The sequence below is a fragment of the Tamandua tetradactyla genome, chromosome 7 (assembly GCF_023851605.1).
Source record: "Tamandua tetradactyla isolate mTamTet1 chromosome 7, mTamTet1.pri, whole genome shotgun sequence".
Classification (NCBI taxonomy): domain Eukaryota; kingdom Metazoa; phylum Chordata; class Mammalia; order Pilosa; family Myrmecophagidae; genus Tamandua; species Tamandua tetradactyla.
The window spans coordinates 126,009,513-126,030,783 of record NC_135333.1 but is presented as its reverse complement, the minus strand read 5'-3'; the positions used below and the strand labels follow the sequence as shown (position 1 = coordinate 126,030,783).

At 37.7% G+C, this 21,271-nt stretch overlaps 1 pseudogene; it reads left to right on the top strand.

The window, feature by feature from the left end:
• Window positions 1-4,694: 4,694 nt before the first annotated feature.
• On the top strand, window positions 4,695-5,875 carry LOC143690662 (pre-mRNA-splicing factor RBM22 pseudogene; annotated as a pseudogene).
• Window positions 5,876-21,271: the final 15,396 nt, after the last annotated feature.

The window sequence follows — 21,271 nt, the reverse complement described above, 5'->3', positions numbered from 1 at the left end:
ACAAGACTATACCTACAGGCAATGGCTCAAGGTCACACTCTGGATGTTCTTCATCTTTGATTTCCCTTCATTTGATCCCTGCACATTTATATTGGTAAAGTGAGCTGACTTTGTACTCAATGACCCATCTTAATGGATACTGATGTTGTGTAACTTCTCTTGGACGCAGCTCTGTCAGACATTTATATGACGGTCTCTAGTGGGTAGAGTAGGTTAGAATACAATGGCTCTGTGAATTCCTTTCTGCCCATGGAGCTAAGTACTTCTACCAGCTTCCCTTAGATTAAAAAAGAAGTTGCCCTATTTTCTGACAAAGTTTTCACAATGTTTTGCACCTCAAACCTTTTCTTTCCATTATTTCCTCAAGCATTTATCTTGATACCTTTACTTTTAATACATGTGAAATGCTACATTAGTGTAAAGTTCTCAATTAATTTAAACATCAAAGAAAACAACCAAAGAAAACTTAAAAGTTAATTTTGTATGGATATTTATGAAATTTTTAAAGTAAGAAATATCACTGGCATTTAAAATTTTTCTCAAAGAGTATTTATGTGAGCATTGAAGGAAATGAAATCTTACCCACTCTCATTCTCTAGAAGGAAACGCCATTAAAGCTCATGTGCATTTAACAAAATCTTACAATCATTGTTTTAAAATATATGGATATATACACATAGATTTGCTATCTGTAAGCAAATATTGGATCATACTGTACATACACTGTGAAATTTTTAGCACTGAAAAATGTCATCAGCGATGCTCTATTCTATAAAAATTACTTCATTCCTTTAAAAAGCATTTTGTGTTAGCCCATAATATGGAGGTACCATGATTGTATTTTATCTATCCCTATTGATAAACATTTCATTGTCTCTAAATAAAATAATGACTGCTACAAACTACTTTTCACACATATTTCTGTACATTCAGGAAGTATAGATTCATAAAATGGAATTGTTAGGTCAAATGGCACACACATTTTAAATGTTGAGAGACATCTGCTAAATTACCTCTAAGGAATTGTACCAAAGTACACTTTCCCCAAAGTATGAGACCGTTCTCCTCTCTTTTTCATAATAAAACTATATTTGCCTTTTTTTCATTGTGATTGTCATTTGTATTATCTCTAAGAATTGCCCGTGCTTACTTTTTTCCACTTTTAAAATGTGGTCTTTTGTCTTTTGGGACATCCAGGGTCCCGGCCACCTCTTAAATGGGGATGAAACCCCGAGCACTTAACAAGGCTGCTTGAACCAGGACAAAGGTGGAGAAAGTAAACAATTTTCCTGGAGGGGGAGGAATGTAATCATAGATGTAAAATGGCACTGATTATATCATGGTCTTAAACATTAATCCTAGTAAACCATCAGGTCTTAAACCCTTTTAATGATTGTAATAGAAGCCCAATGTCCTCATGCTATGTGGAATGTATGTTCTAAAATCATATGCATACTGCCCCTTGCACTCCTGCCCCTTTGTGGAGTGCGATTCCTCCTGATCAGCACCACCAGAGAAACTTTCCTGTTCATAAGTCCTAACACATCTATGTCTACTTCTGTGCCAGGCATGTTTTTCAGTCTCGCAGCAGCACCAGCCTGTACTTTGCACAAACTTGGTCTGGACTGAATAGTACTTTTCATATTGATTGTTACTATGGTAAGAATATTATTTAGGGAGGTATGTTTTGTATATATTTTATCTATGCCTCTCCTTGATGTTCTGCTTATAGTGGCCTTTACTGTAAAGAAGTTTTGAAATTTCAACCTTTTTTCTTTTATGGCTTTTGGGTTTCAGATTTTCCTTTTGAAGCGTGTTCTCACCCAAGAAGAAAAATAAGTTTCTGTATTTGCTTCAATATAAATTATAGCTTAAAAAATTTGAACAAATTGTGAAATAGATATAACTTTTCTCCCTGTTGGTGTAAAACCATTTACTGAATTGTCCCCAAACCATTGACTGAATAGCTTATGATCTTTACACCAATTTAGGTGTCACTTTTATCATACACTAACTTCCCTTATACACACACAAGAGGTTCTAGAAACCTCTTGTATCCAGTGATGAGTAGACTCTATTCTTATACCAGCACCACATTGCTTTAAAGTGCCTTTGTGGTATTATTTGATAATTTATGATATATTTACCTTTTATTAATCTTCTTAAAAATATATTTGTCTCTACTGTTCCAATACTTTTACTTCAAATTTCTCTTTGGAGTTGTTTTTTTTATCTCATTCAATGAGATAGAACTTCCAGAATAATGTCAAATAATAGTGCTGAGAGGGAGCATCTGAGCCTTTTTCTTAATCTCACTGGACAGTTCCGAGTGGCTCACTCTTAAGTAGGATGTTTGCTGTTTCCTTCCCTTCTTCCCATCCTTGTTAGTAAGAGAACCTACCCTTTCCCTCCCTTCACCTCCCACTGATTGCTGGAAATGTGATCCCTTTTGAGTCAATCAAGGATTCATTCCCCTGGACACAGTGATTGGCTGAAAAATGGGCAAAACTCAAGACCGGTCAATAAAAATGTTTCCCCAGATTTTTCCTACTGGAGCTGGCGAGGGAGGGGAAATCTCTCTAGTCACTCAAGTAACAAAACTGGAGGCATGTGAATCTGAAGTTACTGGCAGCCATGTTTCCTGTCATGTGGAAAATACCTAAATTAAATGAAAGAGATTAAGGTTTACCACAGAGAGAAGAAGATGGAAATAGAAAATGGGAGGGGAGGGGAGGGTGGAAGATAGAGAGAGAAAGGGATCTGAAATAATTTTGTTCCTTGCATCAGTCATGTCAGAAACCACTTCTACGCTCACTCTTTTCAAGTTTGGCTTACGTGAGTTCTAAAGGAGTGTCTATACCTTGCAAGCAAAAGACTATTCAAACAACAGACTGCTGGTTTCTAATAGATACCCTTTTTCAAATTATGGACATTTCTTTCAGTCCTTAATTTACCAATAGTGTGATAGAGAACAGCAGGCTGAATTTTATCAAATGACTCTCCAGCATGTAGAAAGGCTCGTTAAAGCAATGCTACAAGGTAAAATGAAGATAGACTGTGTAAAGGCTTCCAATAGGATTTCTCCTTTATATTGTTCATTTAAAAAGAGCAAAACAAGTATTGTTCTCCCCTAAAAAAATTAAAGGAAAGATTTTCACATTGCAAAATAATATACCCAGAGTGATCTTCTTCACTCTTTGTGACTTTAACTATCAACTTTCTCTAGATTAGTTCTAAATCTTTATTTCTAGTCTGTTGCTGTCTTCTGTGCTTTACTCTTCTACAACCAATCATGAAACAAGATATTTCATTTTAGATATCTTTCAGGCACCTCAGAACCATCAATTCCAAAACAAAACTAATTGTCTTTCCCCTTAGTCCTGTTCTTTCTTCTAAATTTTTTATTTGAATAGATAGCATTAAGATCCATGAAATAATCTTTGATTCCTTCCCCTCTTTATTCACTATATCAAACTGATCAATAATTCCTGTTTATTCCCAAATATTTTAAATCTAATGCTTCCTTCCATATCCTCTATCTGGTCTTCACAATAGCTTATCCAAATCACAAGGACTGCCAGTTAACTGATCTTCCTGTTCTCAATCTTGTAACCTTCAAATCTGTCATCTAAACTGCAATCAGAGTGCTCTGTGTACAAAATTCACATGTGACAATATTACTTCCAGGATTGTAAATTTGGGAAAGCCAGAATTTGGTCTGTCATATAAAACTCTGTATCTCCTATGTCTTGCCCAGTGCCTTGTATATAATAGGTACTTAGTAAGTATTTATGGAGTAAGAAATGATGCACAGGATAAAGGCTCTGCTTTCCTCTCCATCAACCACTTGCCACCTGCTTCCTCATTCTTTGGACACCAGCAGTTCCTAGCACATATTTATGAGTCTTTGTTCACATTGCGTTCTCTACCTGCAAAGATCTTTCCTCCCTCCTTATACTCTTAGACCCAGCTCTAGGACATGATTCTCTCAAATTCCTTCTCTAAGAGTCCCCAGGCTGGTTGAAATGCCTTCTTCTGTGTTCCCATAATATCTTGAGCATATCCTTATCATTGCCTTTAGCACAATGCATTATAATTATCTATTTAGGTATCTGCTTTGATCTGCATGATCAACTTGCATGACCTTTAATGGAAGAGACTATAAAGGATCATCTTTGGTCTCTGTCTTACTCACAGTAGGCATAGTAGATTGATTGCTTCTATAGCCCAATTCTTCTTCCTGTATTTGCATACTTTACCACATAATTCTGTTATGACCCAACCCACCGTCAACCTTCTACTCAGACTCTGGGTCCAGCCAATGGGATGTTAAGAGACATGGAACATGCAGAAGTTTGAAAAAATCTTTATATTTCTACTTGTGCTTTCACTCATGCTAGCCTACTGAAAAATGGTATGCTTGGAGCAAAGCTGAGTTGCCCCATCAACCCAGCCAAGATCAACTTAAATCAACCAACCTGCTGCTGACCTCCAGACATATGAGTGAGTCCACTTGACCAGGGGAACTGCCCAATCAAGTTCAGACTAAATCACTGACCTGCAGAATCTAATGCTAAACCATGCCACAGAGTTTTGAGGGTCTTTATCTGCAGCACTATTATGGAAATAGAAATGGATACAGTAAGCAATTGATAAATGCCTGCTTTTTAGTGAATGAATGGATTAGTGAACGGATGGTGGTAAGATTTCTTTAAAGAAAATTCTAGTAAACTCCTATTTGGTTATAAAATTTTAGCTTACTCATTCAGGAACACTTTTGTTGCATAAAGTTTTTTTAAAAAACTTTCTTAAAATATGGAAAGTAAAACTGGCAGAATGTTCATTAGGCTTCTGGAACACCAAGAGCCACAGAGGTCTTAATAACCTATGTAGTCACATCTTTCCCAACTACAAAGCCACCGCTGCTTTTCTTTTTTTCTAACTCTGATGGAACACAGCTAGTAGGTATGCTAGAGAAAGCCACATCCACATGCTACTCAAACTGGCCTGGACCACATCCTACTATAAATGGAATTGACCCCACATTTGCTCCTTCTGGGCGAAAGGAGAATGTGAAAGAGGAGAGGAATGTCCATACAGACATGAGAAGCCTACAGATCCAGATGACCTTCTTGCTGATCAGAATTTCAAAGACCAATATTATGGAATCAATGATCCTGCGGCAGATAAGCTTCTAAAGCGGGTTTCAACAATGCCTCATCTGGACCCACCAGAGGATGAGAGCATCACCACATTATATGTTGGTAGTCTAGGAGATACCATTTCTGAGACAAATCTAAGAAATAATTTCTATCAGTTTGGAGAAATTCGGACAATAACTATTGTGTAGAGACAGTAGTGTGCTTTCATCCAACTTGCAACAAGGCAAACTGTAGAAGTAGCTGCCAAAGAGTCTTTTAATAAGTTGACTGTCAATGGTCACAGGCTCAATGTGAAATGGGGATGATCCCAAGCAGCCAGAGAAAAATAAAAAGAGAAGGATAGAACCACAGATTCTGGAATCAAGCTAGAGCCTGTTCCAGGACTGCCAGGAATTCTTCCTCTTCCTCCTGCAGCAGCAGAAGAAGCCTTTGCCAACTACTTCAACCTACCTCCAAGTGGTCCTGCAGCCATGGTGAGCATTGTCCTGCCACCCCACCCCCACCCCCAGTATTGCTCTGCCCCCACCCCCAGGTTTTGGCCCACACATAAATGGAATCACCCTCCTTTCATGAGAACTTCAGGACCAATCCTCTATCCTTCTCAGGACCCTCAGAAGATGGGAGCTCAGACTGGGAAACATAGGAGCTCCAAGCACATCATCACTCACTTGGTCTCTACAGAAGGAAGGGTGCTTAAAAATCCTAGTAAATGATTCTTGGAATAAATATACCTGTATTCCTTTAAAAACAAACAAACAGAAAAAGCCATGTAGTCAATCCTCAGAGTCAGCAGATTCATCTATACAAACAGCTCAGAAACTGACTTTCCAAGATCTCAAAAGCAAAGCACAACAAACATAACTTTCAAGCCATTCGTTCACATTTCAGATTTGTAACAATGAAGTTATGCTTAAAATGTTAGTTCCATTTTCATTTAAAAGCCTTTCCAAGAATTTCAGGGCTCTTGTAATTATTTACATGTAAAAATAATAATAAACAAATAGATAGTTTATTATGTGCACGACATTGTGCTAACATTTTTTATGTGTTATCTCATTAACTTACCTAAAACCACATTATTTTTCCCAGTTTTAATTTCAGATAGAAACTGTGCCAACAGAGTTTAAATGACTTTCTCAAGGTCACTCAATTAGTAAATATTGCAATTGTACCGGAGCTCAGATCTGTCCCAATCTGAAGACAATTATGTATTTCCACCTTTGAAATTACCAGTTACAACAGTTCTTCTTGCATTTTCACATAGGAGGATCATTTTTACCTTAATAATGAAAACCCCAGAGATCTTTCTACTCTTTCCTGAATCTTTTTTCTCAACTTTATCCTTCAAATCATGTTTCTTTTTCCTTGGAACTTTGCTTTCAGTAATATTCATTATATTGACCTGGAGCATTTTCCTTTCCCTATATCTATTACAGGCAATAATCCTCAACAATTCCCAAGTCTAGTTATTTCTGGTGCCATAAACATATCTTTATAAATACCAATCTTTATAAAGTTCATTATCTTTATAAATTCTAACCTGAAATCCATTGTATGTTTGAACTTGAAGCTGGCCACAAAATCACAAATTTCCAACTTCAAAATCCCTCTCAAAATTTCACTGACTCTAACCTGTTATCTCAAATCTAAAGCAGTTTGAGAGTGATCAGTTTTCTCAGGCCTGTTCACCTACTCTGAGTTTGAGCCTGAATAACAAATAACCTACCCAATACCTCCACCACCTTGGTTTTTACATAGAGGCACCTACCAGATTATCTCTACCACTCTAGGAAACCTTGGGCAAATCATTTAATTTGGCTTAATCTACCTGTAAAAGAGATCTTAATAACTGCATTAAAATTTTGATAGGACAATGAAATGTGGTTGCAAATTACATTGCTTGTGCAAAGAATAATGCAGGAGGTGGGGAAAGATAGCAGCATAGTGAGGGGTGGAATTTAGTTTGTCCTCCAGAGCAGCTAGTAAGTAGTCAGTAATGGTACAGAACAACTGCTGGGGGAACTTTAGTGACCAAACACACAGTGTACACCAATCTGGACCAGGTGGAACTGCTGAGATCCCACACAGAACTGTAAGACCCCCAAGCCATGGAGGCCAGTGCCCTATCCCCCCACCCCCACCCCCAGGCATGGCAGGCTAGTTCCCCAAGGGGAAAGGAAACACACTTTACTACTAGCAAGGATTTAGCTTAACTAAGCTCCAATTGCAGAATTAGTTAACAAATTCTGACTATTGAAAACAGGCTCCCAGCACTGATAAAACTGGAATAAGTACTAAAGGAACTAGGAGTTTTTGCCCCAGTCAAGAGGGGGTGGGTTGAAGAGGAAAAAACAAAACCAAAGGCTTCTTGAGTTGGACAGCCAAAATACTGGAAAAGGACTGGACCATAAGTAAAGGGGACACATAGAGCCTGGAGATACATAGAGCCATGTACCAACTTAAGCTCTTGATTGACAAACCTGAGGAGCAGAAGTTCTGTTGTACTTTTTTTCCACTTTCTTTTACTTTTTAAATAGTTGATTAGATAGATCTGGAAGCATTCTTAGGCTCTAGCACTACCCCAAGCAAGGGCAGAATTAAGCCTGTCTGAGAGACAAAGTAACTAGTCAGGTGAAAGGAGTTAATTCCCTAAAGGGTGTTATCTTTCCCAAGAAAAACAAGGTGTGGCCCAGCTCAAGTGGAATCCCTCCTTCGAGGAAGTCAGGCCTCAGGGACTAGAAAACTGAAGAAATTAAAGCCATCATACTACCTCACCTCAGTTTCAACTATGCCTGCAGCAGGGAGAGTCTCCTGAAATTAAAGGCACTTATCATTTTAAGGTGGTGGGAAGTCATGGGCAGACAAACACCACATGCTGGGGAGGATAGGAAAAGCACAGAGTGTAGAGGCTTCATTGGAAAGTCTGACAACCTGCAAGATCTCATCCTCAGGGAAAAATAATGCTGGCTACTGCTCTATCCTCCTGAGATGTAGGACTGTCCAGTCTGGGAAAATCTGACTGGTGTCAATAATATCTGAGGACACACTCTACCCAAAAAAACGGGGGGTGGGGGGGTCCATATAGGCAAGACAAGAAACAGAAAAACAAGAACACTGAAAAATTCTGACCAGTTAAACAGAACCTATGCTAGAGGTCTAGAACAAATTGAACTGAATGTCAAAGAACATATCGAGAACAAAGCCATCCAGCAAGAAAATCCTAGGTAAAAGAGTGAAAACAACCTCCAGAACAAACTAATTAAGATCTTGGGGTTTGCCCCTATGAAACTTATTCCTGCTAAGGATAAGCTAAGCCTATTTAAAATATGCCTGGAGTCAGGCATATTTTCTTAAATATCTGTGAGTCACCCCCACAGAACCTCTTTTTTTGCTCAGATGTGGCCTCTCTCTCTAGGCCAGCTCAGCTGGTAAACTCATTTCCCTCTCCCCTACATGGGACAATGACTCCTAGGGGTGAAAATCTCCCTGGCAATGTGGGACAGAAAACCAGGATGAGTTGGGATGCAGCATGAAGGGATTGAGAAAGCCTTCTTGACCAAATGAGAGAAGAGAGAAATGAGACAAAATAAAGCTTCAGTGGCTGAGAGATTTCAAACAGTCAAGAGGTTATCCTGGAGGTTATTCTTATGCATTATATAGATGTCATTTTTTGCTTATGGTATATTGGAGTGGCCAGAGGGAAGTACCTGAAACTGTTGATCTGTGTTCCAGTAGCCTTGATTCTTAAAGACAATTGTGTAAAGATACAACTTAAAAAAAAGAAAAAGAAAAGAACAATGCAATCCCTGGTACATGGTAAACATTCATAAATAGTCATGACTTACCATTATCCATTGAGTGAGTGGTTCTCAATACTAACTGAACCATCAAAACCACCTCGCTGCATTTCTATGGCAGAGGCTTGTGGAGACTGTCATAGGTTATTCTGATGAATAGTTGGGTTGTTCGAACACCTCTTATGAATCAACCAGTTCCATCTTACCAAAGTGCCAATTTCTAAAGAGATCATCCTTCCATTAGGCTGAAATTTCATTTCTACTCATATTCTTATTTTCACCTCTGAGAAGCAGGCAAAACAATGAAATAATAGTTTCTCCTTGAAATTACTTCATATACATGAAAGCAGCTATTACCTTATCCTCTAAATTCTTCTTTTCTCCTGGGTAAAAAGCCACAGTTTTTTCAATCATTTCTAACGTGGCTTTATTTTCTTTTATGTTTCTAACATACTAAATTTTGATGCCTAGAACAAAAATGCAGTACTCCTTATTTCTTCTGATCAGTCACAAAGAGAGACATCCTATTACTATCCTAAATTGGCATTAGATTTGTGTATGTTGTTAAGGAGATGGAAGCAAGGTCCTAATAAACACCGTTAACTCATATTGTACTTATTGTCACTTAAAACTCCCCTATTAGCAAGCCCAAAGAGGTCCACATCTCTTTCTTCATCCCACTTCACCATGTTGGGTAGCTGTTTTTCTTGATCCATGGGCAAGATCTGATATTTATCTCACTTAAATTTCCTTTTGTTAGATTCATGCTTTCCCTCCTGCCATTGATTCTATTTGAATCCCAAATCCAATGTAATTGTTATGCCTCTACAACATCGTGGCATCAACATTTTTCCTTTTTGGCATGGGCAGGCTCAGGGAACCAAACCTGGGTCTCCAGCATGGCAGGCAAGAAGCCTGTCACTGAGCCACTGTTGCCCGCCCGTGGCATCAACACTATAACACAACATTGATAAAAATATTGAAAGGAACAAGAATGCGAGGATATCCTCTTTCTGTACATGTCACTAGACTGAAATGCAAACTCTGAGTCAAATTACATGATTCCAATTCCAGCTTCCCTACTCGTTAACTGTATGCCTTTGTGGAAGTTACTTAAACTTTGTGTGCCTCAGTGACCTCATCTATAAAATGGGAATAATAGTACCTGCCTCCTGGGGTTGTCAAGAAGATTAAATGAATGATTCATGCAAAGCAAGATAACACAACTGGTTACTGGTAAAGCCAGGCAGCGTTGGTTAGAGGCACGCATTTAGATTCGGGTTTTTTGATTCATCGTCTAAGAGTTATTTGAGGCCAGGCAAGCGGTCATATCTGAATTACAATTTTCCCCTCTGTGAAATGGACATGACAATTGTGGAAATGAGAATCATATCAAACATCATGATGTTTTATGAGACTTACATGAAATAATGCATGTAAAGTACTTAGTTCAGTACCTGACACACAGAAAGCATTAAATTAAGTGTAGAACTGTTGCTATTGTTATTTTATTGTTATTTGTAATATCATTCAGTTCTTTTGATTCCCTATGCTTTGATTTTTCCACTGTGTTAACTTAACCAGGTGCCTCTTTTCAAATTCTTTGGCCTGTATTTCTTAAATAACTCTTTGTTCTTTTAAAAGTAAGAAACAAAATAAAATAAAATTTTTCATGTGTATCCTATCGCCCCCAATATTCATCTTTCCCTACAATAGACTTTTAAACATATTGATTAGAATAGCATTTCAAAGAGTTCAGAACTGTTTGAAACCCTTTGTTTTTCTAGTTGTGTTGCATGATTCTTTTATTGCATGTAGAAAATCTCACTATGATGTTGGAATAATCAGTGCTGTTATTTCTGCAGTTATTGAATTACCCTTGAAATAAAGGTTGTCTTCTTGGATTATTATTATTGCAGGCTTCTCAAGTTAAAATCAACAACAAAGAAACACTGGGTTTGAGGACCCTTACCAGCACTTCTCATGACTACTTTATCTGAGTACACATGAATTATCACACAACGTCTCCATTCAGGCATAAGATACAAATAAAAGTTCTGAAATGGGGAAATAATGATTGATATACTCAACTGTTTGCTGGGAAGCTATTCCCTGGGCCTTCTCTGGCTGGTGGAGGGGTTGAGAAAAATGGTATGCCATGTGTCATGCTCTGCTTGTTCATTGCCATCTCCTGCTCATGTTGTTAGACACCAAGTATAGAACCCCTCAGGTTCTGATTTTCCTCTCAAGGGTTCATTGTTTTGGCTCCTTGCTCAAGCTTGGTCTCTCCATCCTGCTACTGGGCTCTTGTGACCTCAGGACTCTCTCTCTTGACCTTTTCTCACAGATAACCCAGATGAGTCTGCAAGCTTGTCCCCATCCTTTTCCCTACCCCTCTTCCCATGCCTTGTTCCTAGAAGAACTGACACCAGACTCATGTAATCTGGAATTCTATGAAAATGCTGGGTTGGCTATTACCTTGAGAATTTGGTATAAATACAGATTCATGCATATCCAAATTTGTTAGGTTTTGAGTGGGGCATAGAAATTTGCCTGATATAAAGCTTCCCAATTAATCCTGACACACAATTAAGCTTGGAAGCTACATTATACATCTCACTTCTCTATCAGTTTTCCTAAGTTCAGATCATGCCTAAGTTCCTGATCAAAATACTTCAATGTTTCTCCAGTGCCCACAAATTCAAACTACCTACCTAGCATGTAATGTCCTATGATTTGGCCCCAACAAACATTTTCTGCTTCTCTTTCCATTTCTCCCATGTACATTTTGTACACTTTAATCAAACTCTCCCTAGAACATCACACAGGCTTTCCAGCCTCCATGACTTAACAAGCACCTTGTCTGCTACCTGGAATACCCTCTCACTACAGCCATCAGCTGTTGAAAATCTTCCCCACTCTTTAAGAATCAACTCAAGCTATACATCATCCATGAAGCTTTGTCTAACCTATACCCTCCACCTTCATCCCCAAATGGAATTTTCATTAACTCAGTCAAGTATTTATTGAGAACCCTGTGCCAAGAATATGGAAAGCCCTCGTGATACAATGCCTCATAAAATAGAGCTTCCATGGAGCTTATAATCTAGCAGATTCAAGCCTTTGAACCCTATGGCACTTGGTTTATGCCCTTCTTATGGCACTGCCCTTGTCTAATATGTACCTAGGTGCATGTCTTTTGTCATCTCTAGACTGTATATACATCTGCATGTGCACTGCAGCATCTGCTGTAAGACTGTATCCATGTTGGTACTCATCAAAGTATTATTGGACTGAATTGAATACTCCACATGGGACAAACAAAAAGCAGATACTCAATATTGATTAACATTAGGAATTTCAACGACTGCAGATAGCTCTATGCAATAAAAAAAATGCTTTCTTGTTACCAAAGCATAGCAAAACAGGCAAAACATTGCTAAATGTCTAGCAGTAAGGGTGTTTTTCCTCCACTGTTCTTAATATTAGAATCTTAAACTAGAATACTTTGAATTACCCTTCAAAGGAAGATGCTGAAATAATTACTAATCCGTGTATGATTTATCAGCCACATTGTTGAACTGAGATAAGGGAATATGTACAATGCACTGTGTCAGCTTCATTCTCAAGAATGAAGCTGGAGAGTTTCCATTGCTGAAAACCTCAAGATAGGCAGGCCCAAGAAGAAATAATAGTAATAAAAAAATCTAGGAAATATGTGACTAGCTTTTAAATTCTGCAATAAATGTGCTTTGTTGAACATTAGTGTCAGCATGTCATAACGTCAGCTCATTTGATGTGGCATAACTCCTGTAAGTCTTCTTAAAATGTCAAAATATAGGCCATAGCTCTTTTTTTCCAGTGAAGGAAATAGGAAATAGTAATAAATTTTTCTTCTGTATTCTGGCTGCTGGACAGGTCTGTTTCCCTGCTCTCAGGCTGGTTGTCAAGGAGTTATACCCCTGAGGAACATGAAATATTGTTCCCTAGGTATCTGGTGATTGGTCTCCTGTGTTTACCAAAAGGCTAAAAGGCAGAGTTCCTAGTAAGAAGAAGAGAATGGAGGGCAGGGAAGGCCTGAGGGAGCACATCAATTCAGAAAATGGATCTTCTTACACAGTGCTTCCATGCCCAGCATTGTGTTAGGCAAATAGTAGACACTCAATAAATACTTGGTGACAGGTGAATGTTGAATAAATTTTAGTTTCCAAATGCTGAAATGTTTGGAGGCTGTGTCAGATACTGAGAGAACACATTATAACCAAGTGATAGGGCTTCCAAAGAAATCATAGGAAATATAATTTAGTATATATTGCTAACTTCCCTTCACTAATCTATTTAAAAATATCCTAATATGCAATCAGCTGTAAGCCTCTTGAGGACAGTGTATACAAACCACATTTATTGTGTACCAAACACACTTCTGAGCACTCTTAATGGATGTACATTAGTTAATTAAGAGTGTGAAACAAAAAATCAAGAGGAACCTTTGATTTCGAAACACATGGCAAACCCACAAACACCAACAGAAAATATGGCTTGATCTATTTAGCCCTGAAACACAGCTGTCCTGCTGTTACTATTTTTTCCTGTCCCTGTTTCTCCTACACTATGAAGTACTATGAAGCTAAACTAGAGGTTCATGCCTCTAGCTTATCACTGATGGCAATGGAATGCATACCTCACAGGTAATAGAAATTAAACATAAAAGTGTCCTTTCCTTCTTCTCACAATAAACCAGTGCTATTTCCAGTTACTGAATCCCTTTCCTGCATAAAGTTCCTTGGAAGTTTCTTGAAAGATAGGAAGCTACCTTTGCACTTTATTTCTGCTGATCTACCCTGTAGAATGACTAACAGGCAATGTTGGATTTTTCCCCCAAAGACCTCGTGCTTTAGTGACATAAGGAACATGGGATGAGGGAGTGATAAAAAGAAGTCTAAATATGAGGGAATCCAATGATTCCTTTAGGATTGGCACCCTCAAAGGACTTCAAAGTCATGCAAACCTTTCTGAGAACAGGGTCTCTTTGAGAATGGGCTCAAGTACATTCCTCTGCAAGAACATATATCAGCAAGAACACAAACTTTTCTTTAAGCCTGAAGGGCACTCTTCCAGGGACACTGCCATAACACATGTGTTTCAAATCCCAAATCTTCGAAATTGTCCAATTCCTTGACCCACACATAATACCTCACCTCTTACTCCAGCATGATGATATATGAAATGAACATTGTGTATCAAGAGAGTAAGTGACTTACCAGGTTGTTCAAGTCTCAGAAGAGAAGCATGGCTTTGTGAAAAGAATGGACATTGTTTTTAGACCTGATAAGGCACTTCTGAGCAATATGACCTTAGGCAGATCACTTCACTTAGGAATAACTCTCTTCAGAGTGTGCATGTGTCCTACAAAGTTGCCTGAACTTTATGAGGATTTGATGAGTTGATGTGAAATGCTTTGAAATGCAAACAACCATGAAATGACTTAACTCTCAATTAACAAATATATATGGATGCCTCCTATGTGCCAAGCAATTTTCTAGGTGTTGGGGATATTGAAGTGAGCAAAGCAATGGCCTTGTCTTATTGAAGCTTCTATGCTAGTGGGGACAGACATACAATAAGTACTGTGGAGCTGAATTAAGTGCAATCAGGGTAGAATATGGCTTTGGTGGGATGATGTGAAATTGTTAATGGGGTAGGCAGAGAAGTCTTCTCTGATTCAGTGACATCTGGGCAGACTGCTGAAGGAACTGAGGGCAGTCATGAGGATATCTGGAGAAGCAGCATTCTACACAGAAAGAACAGTAAGTACAAAGGCCTGAGAAGGGAGTGTGCTCTGTGCCTTGAAGGAGGTTGGTGAAGCTGGAGCCCAGTGAGTGAGGGTGAATGATTGGAGATATGGTCCAAGATGCAGCAAGGATAGGCAAGTATATAGACTCTGGATATTTTTTGAGTAATATGAAAAGCTATTAGAGCTTTGAGGAGAGGAGAAACAAGATTTGACTCTCTTTTTTAAAGGAAGCCTTAGGTTGCAGTATAGTTCATAGAAGGGTAGGGATAAAAACAGGCAGAACAATTGGAAGCATGTTGCAGAAGTGCAGGCAAGAATTTACAATTGTTCAGGTTAGGGTGACAACAGCGATTCTGGTTATATTTTCAAGGTTGAGCCAACAGGATTTTGTAACGTATTAGATGTGAGGTATAGAAAGTGCAATAAGTGAGGACTAATTCTAAAATAAGAGCAAGTTTCCTTTTGTTGCGGGGAAAGGGAAACTAAACAGATCAATCTGACCATTAATTTTTCCATTCAACAAATATTTATTGAGCTCCTAATATATATGACATGATTCCTGATCTCAGAAGTACGCACAATCTAGTGGTCAAGCAACACCCAAATTGGGGATGAAGAAAATCAAACCACAATATTAACTGAGAATTCATTACAAATATCACAGTTTTAAAATTATGTGACAATTTATTTTTTTGTATGCTGTATGGCAGGGTCACATTTCATTCTTTTTCCATGTGAGTATCTGTTATTGCAAGCACCATTTGTTGGAGTTTTGTTTTTCGTTTTTGTTTGTTTTGCTTGTTTCTTTGTTTTTCAGAAGTGCATGGGCTGGGAATTGAACGGAGGTCTCCCACATGGCAGGCGAGAATTCTACTACTGATCTACCCTTGCACCCCCTATGCGACAATTTTTTAAATGAGAGAATAATACAGTAGCATATCTACTAAAATTGCTCCTGAATGATCAAGGTTGAGATTCCAGTGCTGCTGTAATTGTGCAATTTGGAATTGATTGTCCACAGTTTCATAACAATATGAGACAAAGGTTAATTTTTCCTAACCTAATTTTATAGACCTGGGCTTCACCACGGCTCCATCACCTGCTAGCAGTGTGACCTTGGACTAGTTATGCTATCCCACTTTAGTTCCTTCTTTTGTAAGTAGAGAATGATATGCTATCTGATTCATGGGCTGGTGTTGAAGATGAGATAGATCTGACAAATAGCTCTCAAAGACTGGTTTACTATCTCTGTAAGGCCCCCCCCCGACGGGCCCTTCAAGTCTGCCCCATTCATTGGGGCACTTAGTATTCTGTGCATTCTTCTCAAAGAGATATCTTGTCTGCCCCAAACTCCTCAATATTAAAAATCGCTTTTATGTTCTTCAATATCGAATGTCTGACACAGTGCTGAGTACTAATAAGTGTAGCATATGTGTTCATGACTTGACAGGCAGATCTGAGAGAATTTGCTCATTTACATGCACAGAGCAGGACAGGAACATTTGGTGGCTGACCAGTAATACAGGGTGGGATGTGCCTGAATCACACAGGTGGTGAAAAAAGAGGTGGACCTCCCAACTTCGCTCCTTCTCAGTCATGCAGTAAATCATTCTGTATAATTTCCCATATTCAGGACCTTGGCTTGGCTTTCTTTTGTCTTCTTTTTCCTTGTATAGACAGTTTGGTCTTATAATTAATATTTAATTATAAGTCACTCCCATGAGTAACCTGTGGCACCTTTCTGTAATCTTATTGCTGTGGATATGCTACCTTACCATGCAGATCTTTTGCTCTGGAAAGGAAGTTTGTTATCTTGAGAAAAATTCAGATTTTGAAAAAAAAAGCAAAACTTGAAGGAAAGACCTTTTGAAGACCCACGCATCATATCTACATTTTGATGTTTTTGCCTGTGTCTCCCTACTTGCTGGCCATTCAGCTTGGCAATCTCCTTCAGACAAAGAGCTTTTCTCTTCCTTGTAGCTTGGCCCAGCCACAGAAGAGGATCCTGCATACTGATCATGTATAGAATTTTGTCTCCATAGGCAGCAGAGAGCAAGGTTAATAAAGAGCAGTTTTAATTCTATGGCTATCTCTTCATTCCTCCTTCCCATTTATATTTTCAGCATACGGTTGGCTTTTTAATGTCACTTTCATGTTTTCTCTTGTATTTAATTATTTAAAGATTTAATAACAAACTGCTGAAAATCACTTACACTCAAGGGAAACATTTCTTTGAATTCTGGCTCCTTTTTTTCTGCTTTTACATCGGAGTTAATTTAAGCCACTAGAAGCTAAAAGTACAAAGCTAAAGGGGGAAAAGAAGAGAACAAATTAAACAGGTTCAGTAAAGGATATCTGTAGGTGAAATCAAACTGTCAACAATATCTTGATATGTATCTTTTATCAGCAATAGGCAGTAGTGATAAACCAAGGAACTCGGAAACAAATAACTTCAATTTCATTTTCTATCCAATAATATCAAGCCAGGGCATACATATCAAAGATTTTCTTTTTAAAATAAATTCCTTTTGGGATTGGTTCTGACTGTCTGGGGCAAAGAGATAGAAGAGTATATATTGCTAGAGGGCTACAGTCCTGCTGACAGAAAAAGCTATTTTTAAAAATATAACTTTTAGAATTTAAAATCATTTGTCACAATATTTTAGGGACTCCTTTGCTCATTTCTAGCTATTGTCTAGGTAAGCTTTTTCTTTTCGTCCACCTTAGAGTTCTGACAACCACAGGAAGATATTCATTCATTTATCTATCCAACACATATGTTTTGAATGACCAACTTGGCTTCTGGGAGACAGTATACCAGGTACTTAGAGTACAATCTGAAGCAGTACCAGCTTGATCCCTACTCTTACAGCCACTCATCCATAGTTCTCGAGGAACAGACTTAACAAAAGGGCAATTATAAAGCATGCCCTTTAGTATGGGAAGCACAGAGGAAGGGCACCTAACCCAGAATTGGAGGAAATGGGAAAAACTCTGTGGAAGAAGAAACAATTATCATGAGAATTGAAAAATCAATAGGAGTACAAATCATGAAGTAAAGTGAAAGAGATAAATAATGGAAGTTATGGAGACTTGACTTCTATATAGTCATTTTCTATATGGACATTTTAAATAAGAATTAGAAATTAAGCAAACATTTTACAAATAAGTTTTTTGTTTGTTTTGTTTTGTTTTCATGAAGGCAAAATTCCACTGAATTTCTCTGCAGAAAAGCATTCTTGGATTCCCCACAGATGACTGAGTCTGTCCCACTGCCTGCCTACTCCAGCTAAGATTACTAAGAACAGAAATTCAAATCTGCATGGGATCCCCTAAAACAGAACATCTTAACCTCTTGGAATTCCACCTTTTGGACTGACCAAAGAATAGTCCAGAAAGGGTCAAAGAGTGGAACCAAGAGAATTCTCCTGACTTAGCACTGTGTTCACATCCCTTGAAATTACTCCTGTGCCATATTTCTTACTGCCTTACATTCCGTTTTCACACCTATTGAAAACCACGAAATTTATTTGTGAGTCAAATGCAATTTAAAATATGTGTACCAGAATATAAAAAATGATACCATGATATTATTTTCTCCCAGACTATAGAAAGTTCTGAAATGAACACTATAACTTAATAAGTTTCTGATTGCAATGGGCACATATTTATGAAATATATCATTAGCTAATTTATTTTAAAAAGACAGTGAGTGTAAAACAGTTTTGGTAATGGATAGTGGTGATGGTAGCACAATGAATATATAATTCATTGCTGATTTGTGGTTAAAATGTGGTTAAAAGGAGAAATTTTAAGTTGTATATATATTACTAGCATGAAACTTTTAAAAAATACAACAGAAAAACATAGTTTTATACAACACAAACAGTGAACCTTAATGTTAACTAGGGACTATAGTTACTAGTACAATTATAAAAACGTTCTTTCAATAAGGGAACTCTGTATTTTATGCATGACTTTTCTGTAAACCTACAATTCTCTAGTAAACAAAAAAGTAAATAAAAATGAAAATAGATGTTAAAAGACAGTGAGTAAATAGTCCTGCTTGTTAATATTCATTGGTGTTCCTTCAAGACTCTAATTGAAAAGTTATTCATTAATTATGATTCTGAGTACTGTGACAAATCTCACTGTCCTCTCTTATAATGTACCCATTTTTATACCAAACCAGACCAAAAAAATGGTACTGTTGGTTTCACAAAAATGTTATTTAGGCAATTTGGAACTTGTTTTTATAAACAACAATATTTATTCTACAAGGATATTTTGAGCACTTCCTATTGACTAGGAGCTGCTCCAAGCACTGGGAAAATAGCAATAAACAAAGCAGTTCAAAAACAAACAAGCCACAAAGCTCATATTTTAGTTGGGGGGAAATAAAAAACAAATCAAACAACTTACACAGTATATTCTAAGGTGATAAGAATTGTGGAGAAAAATAAAGCAAGTAAAGGAGAAGGGAGCAGTGGGATGGCGTTGATATTTTACACAGGGGGATTAGAAGATGACAAGCACTTAAGCAATAACTTTAAGGAAGAGGGAAAGCAAACTATGTGTTTATCTGCAGGATGAGTGTTACAGGCAGAGGATGCATGCACTGGGAAGGCTCTGAGCTGGCCTGGCACATTCAAAGAATTCCAAGAGGATCAGTGTGGCTAAAGCAGAGTGACTAAGCATAGAGGGAACGGAGATTATATGGATCCACGTAGGTCATGGAAGGACATTCCATCTTCTACTCTGAGTTAGAAGGGAAACCCCTGGAGAGTTTTGAGTAGAGGTATGACATGCTCCAATGTGCTGTATTCAAAGATGGCTCTCAGTGCTATATTTAGAATATACCAATGATTGGTTGGTGAGTGGATGCAAAGGCTAGTTAGGAGGTTATTGCAATAAGTGAGGCAAGAGATGAGGAGCCCTGGGCTGGGCTGATAGCTGTCAAGGGGATGCCCAGAGGTCAGATTTGTTTCACTTTTAAAGGTAGATCCAGTAGGTGTTACCAGTAGGTTGGAGGTGAGTATAAGGGAAAAAAGGGAAGTTAGGGTGACTCCTAAATTTTTGGCCTGAACAACAGAAGGATTGAATTGCCATTAACTGACCTGGGTAGACTTCAGATGAGGCAGGGTTTGTTTTTTGTTTTTTTCCTATTTTGGACCTATTTTCCTTATAAGAACATAGAAGATAGCCACTTGATCTGGTACTTTTTTTTTTATACTTCCTTAACACTGTGAAATCGTTTCTTAAAATCTCAAGTGTGAACGCCTTGCTGGTACAAATTGTTGTAGATTAATAGCTCCGAGGGCATACTTTCTGGGGAAAGAATTTACTGACAAATTTACCTATGTGGAAAAATGGAAGAAAATGAAAAGAAAGTCTCCTTTGGTGGGAAAGATTATTTTCTCTTTATTTATTCATAAATGCTGCCCTTTATACCATTTGCCATTGACATTTTTGGTCAGAGGTAAAATGCATGCATTTTCCTAAACCTAGTCATTACAAACCTCATCACTTCCTTCAACATGGGTAATATCAAAACTTGCCGAGGAGCTCAGAGAGGCCTGAGTTTGAGCACGGATCCAAAACAGAAAGCAGAAGCATCATACTGCTGCCCCATTTGCCAATTGACCTCAGTGTATCATTGGCTATTTGACTAGTCCTACACTCTCCTTGAAAAATAAATCTAACTGACCTGAACTCATTTACAATCTTTTTCTCCAATTCCTTTCTCTGGCAACTCATTTCATGTTTATTACTCTCTTTGTGTGCAACAGTTCTGCCTGAACTATCCATTTACTTTTATTTTCCAAAATGTCAAAATAAATTCTCTTTTTTAAGCCCCGATTATATTCATTTCACCAAATTCTCACAAATCTGAAAATCAACATCAAGTAGATCTTCACCATTCTCAAATAACACATATTCATAAGAAGCTGATATGTTCTATGATTTACTGTAGGATGGCATCCAAAACAAACTACATGGAAACACAATATAATGAAGGTAATCCTAAAAATTTCACTGAATGAATGCATTCACTGACAAGGCAATAAGTTTCCCACCCTTTAAGAGATGAGGCAGCAAAAGGAATATGGGAGAAAGGATCCTTACATTGAGAAGGGAGTTAAGTTATAAATCATTACTATTGTATTTTACAAATATACCTGAGTGTCATTTTTCTCACAGCATCATTGTAAGGAACACTTGAGATACGCATAATGAAAAAATAAATATATAAAGGGTATAGACCAGAAATTGGTACATAAAGTATATTTACTAATTGATGGTTGTGGTAGTAATAGCGATAGTGGCAATAATAATATGTTGTTAAAATAAAGAACAGAGAGTGAAGAAAATACTGAAAAGTAAAAGAAAATTTAAAATATCCTATAATATCCCCACTCAATGAAAAACATACTGTATTTTTGGTATTTTCTTTGGGATGGATAAATGAATGATGGATGGATGATAGATGGATGGATGGATGGATGGATAGATGGGTG